Source organism: Astatotilapia calliptera, chromosome 3, assembly GCF_964374335.1.
Source record: "Astatotilapia calliptera chromosome 3, fAstCal68.1, whole genome shotgun sequence".
NCBI classification, from domain to species: Eukaryota; Metazoa; Chordata; class Actinopteri; order Cichliformes; family Cichlidae; genus Astatotilapia; species Astatotilapia calliptera.
Genome location: NC_137424.1, coordinates 24,383,569 through 24,402,143, shown reverse-complemented (window position 1 = coordinate 24,402,143; position 18,575 = coordinate 24,383,569). Strand labels below are relative to the sequence as shown.

The following is an 18,575-nucleotide window of genomic DNA, read 5'->3' as shown; positions in this document are numbered from 1 at the left end:
ACCAGGGCCTGTGGCACTGGCTGAGGCCACTTACACCACACCAGGGCCTGTGGCTGCTGGCTGAGGCCACTTACACCACACCAGGGCCTGTGGCTGCTGGCTGAGGTCACTTACACCACACCAGGGCCTGTGGCTGCTGGCTGAGGGCACTTACACCACACCAGTGCCTGTGGCTTCTGGCTGAGGCCACTTACACCACACCAGGGCCTGTGGCTGCTGGCTCAGGCCACTTACACCACACCAGGGCCTGTGGCTGCTGGCTGAGGCCACTTACACCACACCAGGGCCTGTGGCTGCTGGCTGAGGCCACTTACACCACACCAGTGCCTGTGGCTGCTGGCTGAGGCCACTTACACCACACCAGGGCATTAGTTGCTATTGAGGCCCCTTACACCACACCAGGGCCTGTGGCACTGGCTGAGGCCACTTACACCACACCAGGGCCTGTGGCTGCTGGCTGAGGCCACCTACACCACACCAGGGCATTAGTTGCTATTGAGGCCAATTACACCACACCAGGGTCTGTGGCTCTTGCTCAGGCCACTTACACCACACCAGGGCCTGTGGCACTGGCTGAGGCCACTTACACTACACCAGGGCCTGTGGCTCTGGCTGAGGCCACTTACACCACACCAGGGCCTGTGGCTGCTGGCTGAGGCCACTTACACCACACCAGGGCCTGTGGCTGCTGGCTGAGGCCACTTACACCACACCAGGGCCTGTGGCTGCTGGCTGAGGCCACTTACACCACACCAGGGCCTGTGGCTGCTGGCTGAGGCCACTTACACCACACCAGTGCCTGTGGCTTCTGGCTGAGGCCACTTACACCACACCAGGGCCTGTGGCTCTTGCTCAGGCCACTCATATCACACCAGACCCTGTGGCTCTGGCTGAGGCCACTTACACCACACCAGGGCCTGTGGCTCTGGCTGAGGCCACTTACACCACATCAGGGCCTGTGGCTGCTGGATGAGGCGACTTACACCACACCAAGGGCCTGTGGCTGCTGGCTGAGGCCACCTACACCACACCAGGGCCTGTGGCTGCTGGCTGAGGCCACTTACACCACACCAAGGGCCTGTGGCTGCTGGCTGAGGCCACATACACAACACCATGGCCTTTTTTGCTTCTGAGGCCACTTACACCACACCAGGGCCTGTGGCTGCTGGCTGAGGCCACATACACCACACCAGGGCCTTAGTTGCTATTGAGGCCAATTACACCACACCAGGGCCTGTTGCTCTTGCTCAGGCCACTTACACCACACCAGGGCCTGTGGCTCTTGCTCAGGCCACTTACTCCACACCAGGGCCTGTGGCTCTTGCTCAGGCCACTCATATCACACCAGGCCCTGTGCTTCTGGCCGAGGCCATCTTCACCAAACCAGGCCCTGTGCTGCTAGCTGTGGCCATGTACAACACACCAGGCCCTGTTCTGGTTCCTGAGGCCATCTTCAACAATCCAGGGCCTGTGCTGTTGGATAAATGCTAAACTGAGCCTTTGGGTTAGGGTATTATGCAAACATGCAGGTATGGTTATAGGATTGTCTTCGTAACTTCAGGTACTTGCCACCTAATCAGTTGAATCCATAAATTGAGACATTGTGCTGGGGCCAGCAGCTTACGGCCATACCACCCTGAGCACGCCCGACCTCGTCTGATCTCGGAAGCTAAGCAGGGCTGGGCTTGGTTAGTACTTGGATGGGAGACTTCCTTGGAATACCTAGTGCTGTAAGCCTTTCATTTTCATGTCATTGAACCGCTTTTGATCCAGAGAAGGGGTGTATTAAAAGACCAAAAGCAGCTGCCCATTAATGAGGGCACATTAACGACATTGCTTTTGGCTGTTTTCCAATGTCTTGTGCTGCTAGCTGATGCCACTTACACCACACCAGGGCCAGAGTGACCGGCTGGGGCCACTTACACCACACCAGGGCCTGTGGCTGCTGGCTGAGGCCACCTACACCACACCAGGGCCTTACTTGCTATTGAGGCCAATTACACCACACCAGGGTCTGTGGCTCTTGCTCAGGCCACTTACACCACACCAGGGCCTGTGGCTGCTGGATGAGGCGACTTACACCACACCAAGGCCTGTGGCTGCTGGATGAGGCCACTTACACAACACCAGGGCCTTAGTTGCTATTGAGGCCACTTACACCACACCAGGGCCTGTGGCTCTGGCTGAGGCCACTTACACCACACCACGGCCTTATTTGCTTCTGAGGCCACTTACACCACACCAGGGCCTGTGGCTCTGGCTGAGGCCACTTACACCACACCAGGGCCTGTGGCTCTTGCTCAGGCCACTTACACCACACCAGGGCCTGTGGCTCTTGCTCAGGCCACTCATATCACACCAGGCCCTGTGCTTCTGGCCGAGGCCATCTTCACCAAACCAGGCCCTGTGCTGCTAGCTGTGACCATGTACAACACACCAGGCCCTGTTCTTGTTCCTGAGGCCATCTTCAACAATCCAGGGCCTGTGCTGTTGGATAAATGCTAAACTGAGCCTTTGGGTTAGGGTATTATGCAAACATGCAGGTATGGTTATAGGATTGTCTTCGTAACTCCAGGTACTTGCCACCTAATCACTTGAATCCATAAATTGAGACATTGTGCTGTGGCCAGCAGCTTAGGGCCATACCACCCTGAGCATGCCCGACCACGTCTGATCTCGGAAGCTAAGCAGGGCTGTTCTTGGTTAGTACTTGGATGGGAGACTTCCTTGGAATACCAGGTGCTGTAAGCCTTTCATTTTCATGTCTTTGAACCGCTTTTGATCCAGAGAAGGGGTGTATTAAAAGACCAAAAGCAGCTGCCCATTAATGAGGGCACATTAACGACATTGCTTTTGGCTGTTTTCCAATGTCTTGTGCTGCTAGCTGATGCCACCTACACCACACCAGGGCCTGAGTGACCGGCTGGGGCCACTTACACCACATCAGGGCCTGTGGCTGCTGGCTGAGGCCACTTACACCACACCAGGGCCTGTGGCTGCTGGCTGAGGCCACTTACACCACACCAGGGCATTAGTTGCTATTGAGGCCAATTACACCACACCAGGGTCTGTGGCTCTTGCTCAGGCCACTTACACCACACCAGGGCCTGTGGCACTGGCTGAGGCCACTTACACCACACCAGGGCCTGTGGCTGCTGGCTGAGGCCACTTACACCACACCAGGGCCTGTGGCTGCTGGCTGAGGCCACTTACACCACACCAGGGCCTGTGGCTGCTGGCTGAGGGCACTTACACCACACCAGTGCCTGTGGCTTCTGGCTGAGGCCACTTACACCACACCAGTGCCTGTGGCTCTTGCTCATGCCACTTACACCACACCAGGGCCTGTGGCTGCTGGCTGAGGGCACTTACACCACACCAGTGCCTGTGGCTGCTGGCTGAGGCCACTTACACCACACCAGGGCATTAGTTGCTATTGAGGCCACTTACACCACACCAGGGCCTGTGGCTGCTGGCTGAGGCCACATACACAACACCAGGGCCTTAGTTGCTATTGAGGCCAATTACACCACACCAGGGCCTGTGGCACTGGCTGAGGTCACTTACACCACACCAGGGCCTGTGGCTGCTGGCTGAGGCCACTTACACCACACAAGGGCCTGTGGCTGCTGGCTGAGGCCACCCACACCACACCAGGGCCTGTGGCTGCTGGCTGAGGCCACTTACACCACACCAGGGCCTGTGGCTCTTGCTCAGGCCACTCATATCACACCAGACCCTGTGCTTCTGGCCGAGGCCATCTTCACCAAACCAGGCCCTGTGCTGCTTGCTGTGGCCATGTACAACACACCAGGCCCTGTGCTGGTTCCTGAGGCCATCTTCAACAATCCAGGGCCTGTGCTGTTAGATAAATGCCAAACTGAGCCTTTGGGTTAGGGTATTATGCAAACATGCAGGTATGGTTATAGGATTGTCTTCGTAACTTCAGGTACTTGCCACCTAATCAGTTGAATCCATAAATTGAGACATTGTGCTGGGGCCAGCAGCTTACGGCCATACCACCCTGAGCACGCCCGACCTCGTCTGATCTCGGAAGCTAAGAAGGGCTGGGCTTGGTTAGTACTTGGATGGGAGACTGCCTGGGAATACCTGGTGCTGTAAGCCTTTCATTTTCATGTCATTGAACCGCTTTTGATCCAGAGAAGGGGTGTATTAAAAGACCAAAAGCAGCTGCCCATTAATGAGGGCACATTAACGACACTGCTTTTGGCTGTTTTCCAATGTCTTGTGCTGCTAGCTGATGCCACCTACACCACACCAGGGCCTGAGTGACCGGCTGGGGCCACTTACACCACATCAGGGCCTGTGGCTCTGGCTGAGGCCACTTACACCACACCAGGGCCTGTGGCTCTGGCTGAGGCCACTTACACCACATCAGGGCCTGTGGCTGCTGGATGAGGCGACTTACACCACACCAAGGGCCTGTGGCTGCTGGCTGAGGCCACCCACACCACACCAGGGCCTGTGGCTGCTGGCTGAGGCCACTTACACCACACCAGGGCCTGTGGCTCTTGCTCAGGCCACTCATATCACACCAGACCCTGTGGCTCTGGCTGAGGCCACTTACACCACACCAGGGCCTGTGGCTCTGGCTGAGGCCACTTACACCACATCAGGGCCTGTGGCTGCTGGATGAGGCGACTTACACCACACCAAGGGCCTGTGGCTGCTGGCTGAGGCCACCCACACCACACCAGGGCCTGTGGCTGCTGGCTGAGGCCACTTACACCACACCAAGGGCCTGTGGCTGCTGGCTGAGGCCACATACACAACACCACGGCCTTATTTGCTTCTGAGGCCACTTACACCACACCAGGGCCTGTGGCTGCTGGCTGAGGTCACATACACCACACCAGGGCCTTAGTTGCTATTGAGGCCAATTACACCACACCAGGGCCTGTTGCTCTTGCTCAGGCCACTTACACCACACCAGGGCCTGTGGCTCTTGCTCAGGCCACTTACTCCACACCAGGGCCTGTGGCTCTTGCTCAGGCCACTCATATCACACCAGGCCCTGTGCTTCTGGCCGAGGCCATCTTCACCAAACCAGGCCCTGTGCTGCTAGCTGTGGCCATGTACAACACACCAGGCCCTGTTCTGGTTCCTGAGGCCATCTTCAACAATCCAGGGCCTGTGCTGTTGGATAAATGCTAAACTGAGCCTTTGGGTTAGGGTATTATGCAAACATGCAGGTATGGTTATAGGATTGTCTTCGTAACTTCAGGTACTTGCCACCTAATCAGTTGAATCCATAAATTGAGACATTGTGCTGGGGCCAGCAGCTTACGGCCATACCACCCTGAGCACGCCCGACCTCGTCTGATCTCGGAAGCTAAGCAGGGCTGGGCTTGGTTTGTACTTGGATGGGAGACTACCTGGTGCTGTAAGCCTTTCATTTTCATGTCATTGAACCGCTTTTGATCCAGAGAAGGGGTGTATTAAAAGACCAAAAGCAGCTGCCCATTAATGATGGCACATTAACGACATTGCTTTTGGCTGTTTTACAATGTCTTGTGCTGCTAGCTGATGCCACCTACACCACACCAGGGCCTGAGTGACCGGCTGGGGCCACTTACACCACATCAGGGCCTGTGGCTGCTGGCTGAGGCCACTTACACCACACCAGGGCCTGTGGCTGCTGGCTGAGGCCACTTACACCACACCAGGGCATTAGTTGCTATTGAGGCCAATTACACCACACCAGGGTCTGTGGCTCTTGCTCAGGCCACTTACACCACACCAGGGCCTGTGGCACTGGCTGAGGCCACTTACACCGCACCAGGGCCTGTGGCTCTGGCTGAGGCCACTTACACCACACCAGGGCCTGTGGCTGCTGGCTGAGGCCACTTACACCACACCAGGGCCTGTGGCTGCTGGCTGAGGCCACTTACACCACACCAGGGCCTGTGGCTGCTGGCTGAGGCCACTTACACCACACCAGTGCCTGTGGCTTCTGGCTGAGGCCACTTACACCACACCAGGGCCTGTGGCTCTTGCTCAGGCCACTCACATCACACCAGGCCCTGCGCTTCTGGCCGAGGCCATCTTCACCAAACCAGGCCCTGTGCTGCTAGCTGTGGCCATGTACAACACACCAGGCCCTGTGCTGGTTCCTGAGGCCATCTTCAACAATCCAGGGCCTGTGCTGTTAGATAAATGCTAAACTGAGCCTTTGGGTTAGGGTATTATGCAAACATGCAGGTATGGTTAAAGGATTGTCTTCGTAACTTCAGGTACTTGCCACCTAATCAGTTGAATCCATAAATTGAGACATTGTGCTGGGGCCAGCAGCTTACGGCCATACCACCCTGAGCACGCCCGACCTCGTCTGATCTCGGAAGCTAAGCAGGGCTGGGCTTGGTTAGTACTTGGATGGGAGACCGCCTGGGAATACCTGGTGCTGTAAGCCTTTCATTTTCATGCCATTGAACCGCTTTTGATCCAGAGAAGGGGTGTATTAAAAGACCAAAAGCAGCTGCCCATTAATGAGGGCACATTAACGACATTGCTTTTGGCTGTTTTCCAATGTCTTGTGCTGCTAGCTGATGCCACCTACACCACACCAGGGCCTGAGTGACCAGCTGGGGCCACGTACACCACATCAGGGCCTGTGGCTGCTGGCTGAGGCCACTTACACCACACCAGGGCCTGTGGCTGCTGGCTGAGGCCACTTACACCACACCAGGGCCTGTGGCTGCTGGCTGAGGCCACCTACACCACACCAGGGCCTTAGTTGCTATTGAGGCCAATTACACCACAACAGGGTCTGTGGCTCTTGCTCAGGCCACTTACACCAGACCAGGGCCTGTGGCACTGGCTGAGGCCACTTACACCACACCAGGACCTGTGGCTCTGGCTGAGGCCACTTACACCACACCAGGGCCTGTGGCTGCTGGCTGAGGCCACTTACACCACACCAGGGCCTGTGGCTGCTGGCTGAGGCCACTTACACCACACCAGGGCCTGTGGCTGCTGGCTGAGGCCACTTACACCACACCAGGGCCTGTGGCTGCTGGCTGAGGCCACTTACACCACACCAGGGCCTGTGGCACTGGCTGAGGCCACTTACACCACACCAGGGCCTGTGGCTGCTGGCTGAGGCCACTTACACCACACCAGGGCCTGTGGCTGCTGGCTGAGGCCACTTACACCACACCAGGGCCTGTGGCTGCTGGCTGAGGCCACTTACACCACACCAGGGCCTGTGGCTGCTGGCTGAGGCCACTTACACCACACCAGGGCCTGTGGCACTGGCTGAGGCCACTTACACCACACCAGGACCTGTGGCTCTGGCTGAGGCCACTTACACCACACCCGGACCTGTGGCTCTGGCTGAGGCCACTTACACCACACCAGGGCCTGTGGCTGCTGGCTGAGGCCACTTACACCACACCAGGGCATTAGTTGCTATTGAGGCCACTTACACCACACCAGGGCCTGTGGCTGCTGGCTGAGGCCACTTACACCACACCAGGGCCTGTGGCTGCTGGCTGAGGCCACTTACACCACACCAGGGCATTAGTTGCTATTGAGGCCAATTACACCACACCAGGGTCTGTGGCACTGGCTGAGGCCACTTACACCACACCAGGGCCTGTGGCTGCTGGCTGAGGCCACTTACACCACACCAGGGCCTGTGGCTGCTGGCTGAGGTCACTTACACCACACCAGGGCCTTAGTTGCTATTGAGGCCAATTACACCACAACAGGGTCTGTGGCTCTTGCTCAGGCCACTTACACCACACCAGGGTCTGTGACTCTTGCTCAGGCCACTTACACCACACCAGGGCCTGTGGCACTGGCTGAGGCCACTTACACCACACCAGGGCCTGTGGCTGCTGGCTGAGGCCACTTACACCACACCAGGGCCTGTGGCTGCTGGCTGAGGTCACTTACACCACACCAGGGCCTGTGGCTGCTGGCTGAGGGCACTTACACCACACCAGTGCCTGTGGCTTCTGGCTGAGGCCACTTACACCACACCAGGGCCTGTGGCTGCTGGCTCAGGCCACTTACACCACACCAGGGCCTGTGGCTGCTGGCTGAGGCCACTTACACCACACCAGGGCCTGTGGCTGCTGGCTGAGGCCACTTACACCACACCAGTGCCTGTGGCTGCTGGCTGAGGCCACTTACACCACACCAGGGCATTAGTTGCTATTGAGGCCCCTTACACCACACCAGGGCCTGTGGCACTGGCTGAGGCCACTTACACCACACCAGGGCCTGTGGCTGCTGGCTGAGGCCACCTACACCACACCAGGGCATTAGTTGCTATTGAGGCCAATTACACCACACCAGGGTCTGTGGCTCTTGCTCAGGCCACTTACACCACACCAGGGCCTGTGGCACTGGCTGAGGCCACTTACACTACACCAGGGCCTGTGGCTCTGGCTGAGGCCACTTACACCACACCAGGGCCTGTGGCTGCTGGCTGAGGCCACTTACACCACACCAGGGCCTGTGGCTGCTGGCTGAGGCCACTTACACCACACCAGGGCCTGTGGCTGCTGGCTGAGGCCACTTACACCACACCAGGGCCTGTGGCTGCTGGCTGAGGCCACTTACACCACACCAGTGCCTGTGGCTTCTGGCTGAGGCCACTTACACCACACCAGGGCCTGTGGCTCTTGCTCAGGCCACTCATATCACACCAGACCCTGTGGCTCTGGCTGAGGCCACTTACACCACACCAGGGCCTGTGGCTCTGGCTGAGGCCACTTACACCACATCAGGGCCTGTGGCTGCTGGATGAGGCGACTTACACCACACCAAGGGCCTGTGGCTGCTGGCTGAGGCCACCTACACCACACCAGGGCCTGTGGCTGCTGGCTGAGGCCACTTACACCACACCAAGGGCCTGTGGCTGCTGGCTGAGGCCACATACACAACACCATGGCCTTTTTTGCTTCTGAGGCCACTTACACCACACCAGGGCCTGTGGCTGCTGGCTGAGGCCACATACACCACACCAGGGCCTTAGTTGCTATTGAGGCCAATTACACCACACCAGGGCCTGTTGCTCTTGCTCAGGCCACTTACACCACACCAGGGCCTGTGGCTCTTGCTCAGGCCACTTACTCCACACCAGGGCCTGTGGCTCTTGCTCAGGCCACTCATATCACACCAGGCCCTGTGCTTCTGGCCGAGGCCATCTTCACCAAACCAGGCCCTGTGCTGCTAGCTGTGGCCATGTACAACACACCAGGCCCTGTTCTGGTTCCTGAGGCCATCTTCAACAATCCAGGGCCTGTGCTGTTGGATAAATGCTAAACTGAGCCTTTGGGTTAGGGTATTATGCAAACATGCAGGTATGGTTATAGGATTGTCTTCGTAACTTCAGGTACTTGCCACCTAATCAGTTGAATCCATAAATTGAGACATTGTGCTGGGGCCAGCAGCTTACGGCCATACCACCCTGAGCACGCCCGACCTCGTCTGATCTCGGAAGCTAAGCAGGGCTGGGCTTGGTTAGTACTTGGATGGGAGACTTCCTTGGAATACCTAGTGCTGTAAGCCTTTCATTTTCATGTCATTGAACCGCTTTTGATCCAGAGAAGGGGTGTATTAAAAGACCAAAAGCAGCTGCCCATTAATGAGGGCACATTAACGACATTGCTTTTGGCTGTTTTCCAATGTCTTGTGCTGCTAGCTGATGCCACTTACACCACACCAGGGCCAGAGTGACCGGCTGGGGCCACTTACACCACACCAGGGCCTGTGGCTGCTGGCTGAGGCCACCTACACCACACCAGGGCCTTACTTGCTATTGAGGCCAATTACACCACACCAGGGTCTGTGGCTCTTGCTCAGGCCACTTACACCACACCAGGGCCTGTGGCTGCTGGATGAGGCGACTTACACCACACCAAGGCCTGTGGCTGCTGGATGAGGCCACTTACACAACACCAGGGCCTTAGTTGCTATTGAGGCCACTTACACCACACCAGGGCCTGTGGCTCTGGCTGAGGCCACTTACACCACACCACGGCCTTATTTGCTTCTGAGGCCACTTACACCACACCAGGGCCTGTGGCTCTGGCTGAGGCCACTTACACCACACCAGGGCCTGTGGCTCTTGCTCAGGCCACTTACACCACACCAGGGCCTGTGGCTCTTGCTCAGGCCACTCATATCACACCAGGCCCTGTGCTTCTGGCCGAGGCCATCTTCACCAAACCAGGCCCTGTGCTGCTAGCTGTGACCATGTACAACACACCAGGCCCTGTTCTTGTTCCTGAGGCCATCTTCAACAATCCAGGGCCTGTGCTGTTGGATAAATGCTAAACTGAGCCTTTGGGTTAGGGTATTATGCAAACATGCAGGTATGGTTATAGGATTGTCTTCGTAACTCCAGGTACTTGCCACCTAATCACTTGAATCCATAAATTGAGACATTGTGCTGTGGCCAGCAGCTTAGGGCCATACCACCCTGAGCATGCCCGACCACGTCTGATCTCGGAAGCTAAGCAGGGCTGTTCTTGGTTAGTACTTGGATGGGAGACTTCCTTGGAATACCAGGTGCTGTAAGCCTTTCATTTTCATGTCTTTGAACCGCTTTTGATCCAGAGAAGGGGTGTATTAAAAGACCAAAAGCAGCTGCCCATTAATGAGGGCACATTAACGACATTGCTTTTGGCTGTTTTCCAATGTCTTGTGCTGCTAGCTGATGCCACCTACACCACACCAGGGCCTGAGTGACCGGCTGGGGCCACTTACACCACATCAGGGCCTGTGGCTGCTGGCTGAGGCCACTTACACCACACCAGGGCCTGTGGCTGCTGGCTGAGGCCACTTACACCACACCAGGGCATTAGTTGCTATTGAGGCCAATTACACCACACCAGGGTCTGTGGCTCTTGCTCAGGCCACTTACACCACACCAGGGCCTGTGGCACTGGCTGAGGCCACTTACACCACACCAGGGCCTGTGGCTGCTGGCTGAGGCCACTTACACCACACCAGGGCCTGTGGCTGCTGGCTGAGGCCACTTACACCACACCAGGGCCTGTGGCTGCTGGCTGAGGGCACTTACACCACACCAGTGCCTGTGGCTTCTGGCTGAGGCCACTTACACCACACCAGTGCCTGTGGCTCTTGCTCATGCCACTTACACCACACCAGGGCCTGTGGCTGCTGGCTGAGGGCACTTACACCACACCAGTGCCTGTGGCTGCTGGCTGAGGCCACTTACACCACACCAGGGCATTAGTTGCTATTGAGGCCACTTACACCACACCAGGGCCTGTGGCTGCTGGCTGAGGCCACATACACAACACCAGGGCCTTAGTTGCTATTGAGGCCAATTACACCACACCAGGGCCTGTGGCACTGGCTGAGGTCACTTACACCACACCAGGGCCTGTGGCTGCTGGCTGAGGCCACTTACACCACACAAGGGCCTGTGGCTGCTGGCTGAGGCCACCCACACCACACCAGGGCCTGTGGCTGCTGGCTGAGGCCACTTACACCACACCAGGGCCTGTGGCTCTTGCTCAGGCCACTCATATCACACCAGACCCTGTGCTTCTGGCCGAGGCCATCTTCACCAAACCAGGCCCTGTGCTGCTTGCTGTGGCCATGTACAACACACCAGGCCCTGTGCTGGTTCCTGAGGCCATCTTCAACAATCCAGGGCCTGTGCTGTTAGATAAATGCCAAACTGAGCCTTTGGGTTAGGGTATTATGCAAACATGCAGGTATGGTTATAGGATTGTCTTCGTAACTTCAGGTACTTGCCACCTAATCAGTTGAATCCATAAATTGAGACATTGTGCTGGGGCCAGCAGCTTACGGCCATACCACCCTGAGCACGCCCGACCTCGTCTGATCTCGGAAGCTAAGAAGGGCTGGGCTTGGTTAGTACTTGGATGGGAGACTGCCTGGGAATACCTGGTGCTGTAAGCCTTTCATTTTCATGTCATTGAACCGCTTTTGATCCAGAGAAGGGGTGTATTAAAAGACCAAAAGCAGCTGCCCATTAATGAGGGCACATTAACGACACTGCTTTTGGCTGTTTTCCAATGTCTTGTGCTGCTAGCTGATGCCACCTACACCACACCAGGGCCTGAGTGACCGGCTGGGGCCACTTACACCACATCAGGGCCTGTGGCTCTGGCTGAGGCCACTTACACCACACCAGGGCCTGTGGCTCTGGCTGAGGCCACTTACACCACATCAGGGCCTGTGGCTGCTGGATGAGGCGACTTACACCACACCAAGGGCCTGTGGCTGCTGGCTGAGGCCACCCACACCACACCAGGGCCTGTGGCTGCTGGCTGAGGCCACTTACACCACACCAGGGCCTGTGGCTCTTGCTCAGGCCACTCATATCACACCAGACCCTGTGGCTCTGGCTGAGGCCACTTACACCACACCAGGGCCTGTGGCTCTGGCTGAGGCCACTTACACCACATCAGGGCCTGTGGCTGCTGGATGAGGCCACCCACACCACACCAGGGCCTGTGGCTGCTGGCTGAGGCCACTTACACCACACCAAGGGCCTGTGGCTGCTGGCTGAGGCCACATACACAACACCACGGCCTTATTTGCTTCTGAGGCCACTTACACCACACCAGGGCCTGTGGCTGCTGGCTGAGGTCACATACACCACACCAGGGCCTTAGTTGCTATTGAGGCCAATTACACCACACCAGGGCCTGTTGCTCTTGCTCAGGCCACTTACACCACACCAGGGCCTGTGGCTCTTGCTCAGGCCACTTACTCCACACCAGGGCCTGTGGCTCTTGCTCAGGCCACTCATATCACACCAGGCCCTGTGCTTCTGGCCGAGGCCATCTTCACCAAACCAGGCCCTGTGCTGCTAGCTGTGGCCATGTACAACACACCAGGCCCTGTTCTGGTTCCTGAGGCCATCTTCAACAATCCAGGGCCTGTGCTGTTGGATAAATGCTAAACTGAGCCTTTGGGTTAGGGTATTATGCAAACATGCAGGTATGGTTATAGGATTGTCTTCGTAACTTCAGGTACTTGCCACCTAATCAGTTGAATCCATAAATTGAGACATTGTGCTGGGGCCAGCAGCTTACGGCCATACCACCCTGAGCACGCCCGACCTCGTCTGATCTCGGAAGCTAAGCAGGGCTGGGCTTGGTTTGTACTTGGATGGGAGACTACCTGGTGCTGTAAGCCTTTCATTTTCATGTCATTGAACCGCTTTTGATCCAGAGAAGGGGTGTATTAAAAGACCAAAAGCAGCTGCCCATTAATGATGGCACATTAACGACATTGCTTTTGGCTGTTTTACAATGTCTTGTGCTGCTAGCTGATGCCACCTACACCACACCAGGGCCTGAGTGACCGGCTGGGGCCACTTACACCACATCAGGGCCTGTGGCTGCTGGCTGAGGCCACTTACACCACACCAGGGCCTGTGGCTGCTGGCTGAGGCCACTTACACCACACCAGGGCATTAGTTGCTATTGAGGCCAATTACACCACACCAGGGTCTGTGGCTCTTGCTCAGGCCACTTACACCACACCAGGGCCTGTGGCACTGGCTGAGGCCACTTACACCGCACCAGGGCCTGTGGCTGCTGGCTGAGGCCACTTACACCACACCAGGGCCTGTGGCTGCTGGCTGAGGTCACTTACACCACACCAGGGCCTGTGGCTGCTGGCTGAGGGCACTTACACCACACCAGTGCCTGTGGCTTCTGGCTGAGGCCACTTACACCACACCAGGGCCTGTGGCTCTTGCTCAGGCCACTTACACCACACCAGGGCCTGTGCTGCTGGCTGAGGCCACTTACACCACACCAGGGCCTGTGGCTGCTGGCTGAGGCCACTTACACCACACCAGGGCCTGTGGCTGCTGGCTGAGGGCACTTACACCACACCAGTGCCTGTGGCTGCTGGCTGAGGCCACTTACACCACACCAGGGCATTAGTTGCTATTGAGGCCCCTTACACCACACCAGGGCCTGTGGCACTGGCTGAGGCCACTTACACCACACCAGGGCCTGTGGCTGCTGGCTGAGGCCACCTACACCACACCAGGGCATTAGTTGCTATTGAGGCCAATTACACCACACCAGGGTCTGTGGCTCTTGCTCAGGCCACTTACACCACACCAGGGCCTGTGGCACTGGCTGAGGCCACTTACACTACACCAGGGCCTGTGGCTCTGGCTGAGGCCACTTACACCACACCAGGGCCTGTGGCTGCTGGCTGAGGCCACTTACACCACACCAGGGCCTGTGGCTGCTGGCTGAGGCCACTTACACCACACCAGGGCCTGTGGCTGCTGGCTGAGGCCACTTACACCACACCAGGGCCTGTGGCTCTTGCTCAGGCCACTTACACCACACCAGGGCCTGTGGCACTGGCTGAGGCCACTTACACCGCACCAGGGCCTGTGGCTCTGGCTGAGGCCACTTACACCACACCAGGGCCTGTGGCTGCTGGCTGAGGCCACTTACACCACACCAGGGCCTGTGGCTGCTGGCTGAGGCCACTTACACCACACCAGGGCCTGTGGCTGCTGGCTGAGGCCACTTACACCACACCAGTGCCTGTGGCTTCTGGCTGAGGCCACTTACACCACACCAGGGCCTGTGGCTCTTGCTCAGGCCACTCACATCACACCAGGCCCTGCGCTTCTGGCCGAGGCCATCTTCACCAAACCAGGCCCTGTGCTGCTAGCTGTGGCCATGTACAACACACCAGGCCCTGTGCTGGTTCCTGAGGCCATCTTCAACAATCCAGGGCCTGTGCTGTTAGATAAATGCTAAACTGAGCCTTTGGGTTAGGGTATTATGCAAACATGCAGGTATGGTTAAAGGATTGTCTTCGTAACTTCAGGTACTTGCCACCTAATCAGTTGAATCCATAAATTGAGACATTGTGCTGGGGCCAGCAGCTTACGGCCATACCACCCTGAGCACGCCCGACCTCGTCTGATCTCGGAAGCTAAGCAGGGCTGGGCTTGGTTAGTACTTGGATGGGAGACCGCCTGGGAATACCTGGTGCTGTAAGCCTTTCATTTTCATGCCATTGAACCGCTTTTGATCCAGAGAAGGGGTGTATTAAAAGACCAAAAGCAGCTGCCCATTAATGAGGGCACATTAACGACATTGCTTTTGGCTGTTTTCCAATGTCTTGTGCTGCTAGCTGATGCCACCTACACCACACCAGGGCCTGAGTGACCAGCTGGGGCCACGTACACCACATCAGGGCCTGTGGCTGCTGGCTGAGGCCACTTACACCACACCAGGGCCTGTGGCTGCTGGCTGAGGCCACTTACACCACACCAGGGCCTGTGGCTGCTGGCTGAGGCCACCTACACCACACCAGGGCCTTAGTTGCTATTGAGGCCAATTACACCACAACAGGGTCTGTGGCTCTTGCTCAGGCCACTTACACCACACCAGGGCCTGTGGCACTGGCTGAGGCCACTTACACCACACCAGGACCTGTGGCTCTGGCTGAGGCCACTTACACCACACCAGGGCCTGTGGCTGCTGGCTGAGGCCACCTACACCACACCAGGGCCTTAGTTGCTATTGAGGCCAATTACACCACAACAGGGTCTGTGGCTCTTGCTCAGGCCACTTACACCACACCAGGGCCTGTGGCACTGGCTGAGGCCACTTACACCACACCAGGACCTGTGGCTCTGGCTGAGGCCACTTACACCACACCAGGGCCTGTGGCTGCTGGCTGAGGCCACTTACACCACACCAGGGCCTGTGGCTGCTGGCTGAGGCCACTTACACCACACCAGGGCCTGTGGCTGCTGGCTGAGGCCACTTACACCACACCAGGGCCTGTGGCTGCTGGCTGAGGCCACTTACACCACACCAGGGCCTGTGGCACTGGCTGAGGCCACTTACACCACACCAGGACCTGTGGCTCTGGCTGAGGCCACTTACACCACACCCGGACCTGTGGCTCTGGCTGAGGCCACTTACACCACACCAGGGCCTGTGGCTGCTGGCTGAGGCCACTTACACCACACCAGGGCATTAGTTGCTATTGAGGCCACTTACACCACACCAGGGCCTGTGGCTGCTGGCTGAGGCCACTTACACCACACCAGGGCCTGTGGCTGCTGGCTGAGGCCACTTACACCACACCAGGGCATTAGTTGCTATTGAGGCCAATTACACCACACCAGGGTCTGTGGCACTGGCTGAGGCCACTTACACCACACCAGGGCCTGTGGCTGCTGGCTGAGGCCACTTACACCACACCAGGGCCTGTGGCTGCTGGCTGAGGTCACTTACACCACACCAGGGCATTAGTTGCTATTGAGGCCCCTTACACCACACCAGTGCCTGTGGCTTCTGGCTGAGGCCAATTACACCACACCAGGGTCTGTGACTCTTGCTCAGGCCACTTACACCACACCAGGGCCTGTGGCACTGGCTGAGGCCACTTACACCACACCAGGGCCTGTGGCTGCTGGCTGAGGCCACTTACACCACACCAGGGCCTGTGGCTGCTGGCTGAGGCCACTTACACCACACCAGGGCCTGTGGCTACTGGCTGAGGCCACTTACACCACACCAGTGCCTGTGGCTTCTGGCTGAGGCCACTTACACCACACCAGGGCCTGTGGCTCTTGCTCAGGCCACTCACATCACACCAGGCCCTGCGCTTCTGGCCGAGGCCATCTTCACCAAACCAGGCCCTGTGCTGCTAGCTGTGGCCATGTACAACACACCAGGCCCTGTGCTGGTTCCTGAGGCCATCTTCAACAATCCAGGGCCTGTGCTGTTAGATAAATGCTAAACTGAGCCTTTGGGTTAGGGTATTATGCAAACATGCAGGTATGGTTAAAGGATTGTCTTCGTAATTTCAGGTACTTGCCACCTAATCAGTTGAATCCATAAATTGAGACATTGTGCTGGGGCCAGCAGCTTACGGCCATACCACCCTGAGCATGCCCGACCTCGTCTGATCTCGGAAGCTAAACAGGGCTGGGCTTGGTTAGTACTTGGATGGGAGACTACCTGGGAATACCTGGTGCTGTAAGCCTTTCATTTTCATGTCATTGAACCGCTTTTGATCCAGAGAAGGGGTGTATTAAAAGACCAAAAGCAGCTGCCCATTAATGAGGGCACATTAACGACATTGATTTTGGCTCTTTTCCAATGTCTTGTGCTGCTAGCTGATGCCACCTACACCACACCAGGGCCTGAGTGACCGGCTGGGGCCACTTACACCACATCAGGGCCTGTGGCTGCAGGCTGAGGCCACCTACACCACACCAGGGCATTAGTTGCTATTGAGGCCAATTACACCACACCAGGGTCTGTGACTCTTGCTCAGGCCACTTACACCACACCAGGGCCTGTGGCACTGGCTGAGGCCACTTACACCACACCAGGGCCTGTGGCTGCTGGCTGAGGCCACTTACACCACACCAGGGCCTGTGGCTGCTGGCTGAGGTCACTTACACCACACCAGGGCCTGTGGCTGCTGGCTGAGGGCACTTACACCACACCAGTGCCTGTGGCTTCTGGCTGAGGCGACTTACACCACACCAGGGCCTGTGGCTCTTGCTCAGGCCACTTACACCACACCAGGGCCTGTGGCTGCTGGCTGAGGCCACTTACACCACACCAGGGCCTGTGGCTCTTGCTCAGGCCACTTACACCACACCAGGGCCTGTGGCACTGGCTGAGGCCACTTACACCACACCAGGGCCTGTGGCTGCTGGCTGAGGCCACCTACACCACACCAGGGCATTAGTTGCTATTGAGGCCAATTACACCACACCAGGGTCTGTGACTCTTGCTCAGGCCACTTACACCACACCAGGGCCTGTGGCACTGGCTGAGGCCACTTACACCACACCAGGGCCTGTGGCTGCTGGCTGAGGCCACTTACACCACACCAGGGCCTGTGGCTGCTGGCTGAGGTCACTTACACCACACCAGGGCCTGTGGCTGCTGGCTGAGGGCACTTACACCACACCAGTGCCTGTGGCTTCTGGCTGAGGCCACTTACACCACACCAGGGCCTGTGGCTGCTGGCTCAGGCCACTTACACCACACCAGGGCCTGTGGCTGCTGGCTGAGGCCACTTACACCACACCAGTGCCTGTGGCTGCTGGCTGAGGCCACTTACACCACACCAGTGCCTGTGGCTGCTGGCTGAGGCCACTTACACCACACCAGTGCCTGTGGCTGCTGGCTGAGGCCACTTACACCACACCAGGGCCTGTGGCTGCTGGCTGAGGCCACCTACACCACACCAGGGCATTAGTTGCTATTGAGGCCACTTACACCACACCAGGGTCTGTGGCTCTTGCTCAGGCCACTTACACCACACCAGGGCCTGTGTCACTGGCTGAGGCCACTTACACTACACCAGGGCCTGTGGCTCTGGCTGAGGCCACTTACACCACACCAGGGCCTGTGGCTGCTGGCTGAGGCCACTTACACCACACCAGGGCCTGTGGCTGCTGGCTGAGGCCACTTACACCACACCAGGGCCTGTGGCTGCTGGCTGAGGCCACTTACACCACACCAGGGCCTGTGGCTGCTGGCTGAGGCCACTTACACCACACCAGTGCCTGTGGCTTC

At 57.8% G+C, this 18,575-nt stretch overlaps 7 non-coding genes and 4 pseudogenes across 7 annotated transcripts; all 11 read left to right on the top strand.

The window, feature by feature from the left end:
• The first annotated feature begins 1,618 nt into the window (after window positions 1-1,618).
• Window positions 1,619-1,737, top strand: LOC145426619 (5S ribosomal RNA). The gene has a single exon (XR_013907329.1). It is a non-coding gene; the product is annotated as a 5S ribosomal RNA (ribosomal RNA).
• Window positions 1,738-2,632: 895 nt separating this feature from the next.
• Window positions 2,633-2,751, top strand: LOC145427439 (5S ribosomal RNA; annotated as a pseudogene).
• Window positions 2,752-4,006: 1,255 nt separating this feature from the next.
• Window positions 4,007-4,125, top strand: LOC145427057 (5S ribosomal RNA). Its single transcript, XR_013907781.1, has one exon. It is a non-coding gene; the product is annotated as a 5S ribosomal RNA (ribosomal RNA).
• A 1,177-nt stretch (window positions 4,126-5,302) lies between these two features.
• LOC145427476 (5S ribosomal RNA) lies at window positions 5,303-5,411 on the top strand (annotated as a pseudogene).
• A 900-nt stretch (window positions 5,412-6,311) lies between these two features.
• LOC145427587 (5S ribosomal RNA) lies at window positions 6,312-6,430 on the top strand. Its single transcript, XR_013908129.1, has one exon. It is a non-coding gene; the product is annotated as a 5S ribosomal RNA (ribosomal RNA).
• A 2,991-nt stretch (window positions 6,431-9,421) lies between these two features.
• On the top strand, window positions 9,422-9,540 carry LOC145426618 (5S ribosomal RNA). Its single transcript, XR_013907328.1, has one exon. It is a non-coding gene; the product is annotated as a 5S ribosomal RNA (ribosomal RNA).
• An 895-nt stretch (window positions 9,541-10,435) lies between these two features.
• On the top strand, window positions 10,436-10,554 carry LOC145427438 (5S ribosomal RNA; annotated as a pseudogene).
• A 1,255-nt stretch (window positions 10,555-11,809) lies between these two features.
• Window positions 11,810-11,928, top strand: LOC145427055 (5S ribosomal RNA). The gene has a single exon (XR_013907779.1). It is a non-coding gene; the product is annotated as a 5S ribosomal RNA (ribosomal RNA).
• A 1,136-nt stretch (window positions 11,929-13,064) lies between these two features.
• On the top strand, window positions 13,065-13,173 carry LOC145427475 (5S ribosomal RNA; annotated as a pseudogene).
• Window positions 13,174-14,901: 1,728 nt separating this feature from the next.
• On the top strand, window positions 14,902-15,020 carry LOC145427575 (5S ribosomal RNA). The gene has a single exon (XR_013908117.1). It is a non-coding gene; the product is annotated as a 5S ribosomal RNA (ribosomal RNA).
• Window positions 15,021-16,903: 1,883 nt separating this feature from the next.
• Window positions 16,904-17,022, top strand: LOC145426896 (5S ribosomal RNA). The gene has a single exon (XR_013907617.1). It is a non-coding gene; the product is annotated as a 5S ribosomal RNA (ribosomal RNA).
• Window positions 17,023-18,575: the final 1,553 nt, after the last annotated feature.